Here is a 3,432-nt window from a genome sequence, read left to right as displayed (position 1 = left end):
GTCTATAAATTTAAATAAAAACCTTTAATAAATTGTATTTTTTTCCCTATAAACCAATCAAGAGTTTTGCATGTAAATAAAATTTTCAAAAAAAAAATTGTTTAATTAATAGCAATTTGCTAAATTACCAAGAAATTGATTACATCCGTTTAATAAAAAAAAGATGTTTACTAGTCTTTAGCAGTATTTACACAGGCCGACATATATGAAAAATAAGTCGAAACCTGGAGACAACGTTATAGATTTTGTCCATTATATCTGGGATTTGTGATATCGTGATCTGAAGTTTAAAATGCCAGGATCGATTTGAGACGTTTTACAAACATTACTTAAACTTTGTAATTGCTAACAGGATATAAATTTAATTTTCAACAAAATACTATTCTGTCAATAAAAAATTTGAATTAAACTACTCTATGAATATTAAATCATATAAAAAGTAGCACAATAGTTTTATTATACAAATCTTTTAGTGTTCTTTGATTTGACAACCAAACAAGAGGCAACATAATTTTAAATACTTAATTTTATTACATTGTCATTTAAAATCCAACAAAAACTGATTTTGGGGTTGGTAGTGGTGAAACGACTATTGAATGTTAAACATTTTAATTAGACATTTTACTAGCAGTATATGACCCCATGATTATTTAAATTTTCCAAAAACCAAAAGAAAAAAAACCTAAATAATGTACAAATAATATTATTGGCGATAGTGGTGATGGTGGTGTTTAAAATTAACTACAATTTAACAACAACATTTAAACAATCATCTAAACAACATACTCCCCAACTATCGACAACAAGATTCAAACTATATACAATACAGAGAGAGCGAGAGCGATCATTTATTTATTTATGGTATGAACGTATTAGTCAAAAAGTAATTAATTGTAAATTTATACAAAAAAACTACAACAGCAGCAAAAAATACATATTAAAATAAAAAAAAACATTTCTCTAAGAAACCAATAGTGTGTAAGAGTGTTTGAGGTTTATAGCCGTGTTTTGTTGTTGTTACTATTGGGAATCTTAAAAAAAACAAACTCTATAATGTCTGTCTATTTATATTTTTCGATTTAACCAACAATGATTGGCTGCTTGGACTGTTTGGTTTGTTGGCCGTCTGATTCATAGTTGTAGCTTATGATATTTCCAACAACTACAATAGCAGACAGGCGGCTGGAGTTAAAAGAGTTTGTTTATTGCTATGTTTAGTGTGGGGCTTAGTTGAATGGGGAATCATTGGTGATACCAGATGATTGGGAAAGGCAAAATGGTGGAAATTGAAAAGAAATTGGATCATAACTGAACTAGAACTGAACTAGAACTGAACTAGAACTGAACTAGAACTGAACTAGAACTGAACTAGAACTGAACTAGAACTGAACTAGAACTGAACTAGAACTGAACTAGAACTGAACTAGAACTGAACTAGAACTGAACTAGAACTGAACTAGAACTGAACTAGAACTGAACTAGAACTGAACTAGAACTGAACTAGAACTGAACTAGAACTGAACTAGAACTGAACTAGAACTGAACTAGAACTGAACTAGAACTGAACTAGAACTGAACTAAAACTGAACTAGGACTGAACTAGAACTGAACTAGAACATAATTAGAACTGATCTAAAACTAATAAGGAAGTGAAATTATGAAAATCCTGTCCGATACACGCATAATTGTACGAAATAAAGAAATTTAATATCTAAATAAGTTTCCCCAATTTCCCCAAATCTTTTAAGAAATACCTTTAATCTGGCAGCAATTTCATTAAACTCTCTCTCTATCTTAGATCCCCACAAATGGGCGTTACAATTCTCACATTGTGTCTTTATATTAAGTTGGCTAAAAAACAAGTTTTCCCTCTCCTTAACACCCGCCACAAAATCAACAAGATCCCCCTCCTCCACACCAATACCAATCAATTTCTTACAGACGTACTCAACCATAAAGAAAAGAGTTTGTTTGTCAAGTCATGTGTTGTATTTGGCTAAAATATTATTTAGTTTCTATTTGAAACGCTCTTAGACAATACTTTATTCTTAACGATCGCTTAATACACAGAACTTCGGTGCTTGATCTTGGTTTTTTTACAATCATTCTATATGATTCGGTTGCCGTCGGTTAATACTCGTAGAATCTTCGTAGTTGTTGTTTGAAAATTGTTTTTGTAACTCTAGAACGTAGAACGTTTTGTGTTGCAAAGAAAAGAAAAACGAAAAAAAGTTGTGTAAAGTAAAAACAAAACGTTAAAAAGGGTTCAGAGTCTCCCAAAGGGCTCTTGTGTTCTTTAGTATTGTTCAAGACGCCATCAGACACATTAAAAACCAAGATGCGTGAGTGAGTGATATTTTTTTAAAGCGTTTAAAAATATTGATTAAAAAAGATCGTTACTTTTGAAAAATAATCTAACGGCAGTTTTATAAAATTAATTAAATTATAAAGTGAAAAATTGTGTTGGAAATATAAATTGAAGAAATACTTAGTTAAATAATTATATTAAAAGAAAAGATTTGAAATTTTTGTTTAATAAAATAATAAAAGAAATAAAATATTAAAAAGTAATTAATAAAACATAAGTGAAAAAAGTTTACTTTAAAAAAAAGAATATTAAATATTATTTAAAAAATTGCAATTATTTTTAAGTGCAAATTTAAAAAAGACTTCCCTGTAATTGGATATTAAGGATTACTTTTTTATAGATTTTATGCAAATTTGTAAGTATTTATTAAGTGACAAGTTTTCAGAGATAGGAAAAGATTTAATATGTGAGCCATTGATTGTGAATTTTAAAAAAGTACATATTTGCAAAGTTTGATAGTAATATTTTAACAAAAAATATTTTTTTGAATTTTCGAGTATAAATAAATTAAAAAGCTATTCTGAAACTATAGTAAAAAGAAATTTTAATATGTTTAAGTTTGAGATTTAAAATGCCCTGTAATAAACCAAAATTTTCAAAGATCAGCTAATAAAATTTTTTTATGTCTTATGGGTTGGATAACAGTTTTAAAGCCTTAAGTTTTCTAACTTAAAAATCGCAAAATAATTTTTTCAATTCATTGTTAAAGTGCTTTTATTGACACATATCAGTGATTTTGTGTAAGATGAAATCACTTTTCTGAAATTGTTTTTGGCGTCTAATTTGAAGTTTATGTATCTATTTAGACTTCTTTTTCAAATTTTAAAATTAAATTTCTTGTATGGACCCATAATCTATTTACTTACATCTTGACAAATAGAGAAAAGGATCTTCAATTCGTCGTGTAATTGGAAGAATAGTTTTAAAACTGAAATAAAACTTAACTAGAGCTGAATTAGAACTAAACTAGAACTGAACTACAACTGAACTAGAACTGAACTAGAACTGAACTAGAACTGAACTAGAACTGAACTAGAACTGAACTAGAACTGAACTAGAACTGA

General features: G+C 28.2%; 1 protein-coding gene across 1 annotated transcript in view; it reads left to right on the top strand.

Annotated features, from left to right (window-relative positions):
- Positions 1-2,597: 2,597 nt before the first annotated feature.
- LOC111677719 overlaps positions 2,598-3,432 on the top strand; it is a 49,814-nt gene continuing 48,979 nt past the window's right edge. The window contains exon 1 of the mRNA XM_046949074.1: positions 2,598-2,723. The gene's annotated coding sequence lies outside the window, so the exon portion shown is untranslated. The remainder of the gene's footprint in view (positions 2,724-3,432) is intronic.

Source organism: Lucilia cuprina, chromosome 4, assembly GCF_022045245.1.
Source record: "Lucilia cuprina isolate Lc7/37 chromosome 4, ASM2204524v1, whole genome shotgun sequence".
In the NCBI taxonomy this organism is placed as follows: domain Eukaryota; kingdom Metazoa; phylum Arthropoda; class Insecta; order Diptera; family Calliphoridae; genus Lucilia; species Lucilia cuprina.
This window is presented reverse-complemented; position numbering and strand designations above follow the sequence as displayed.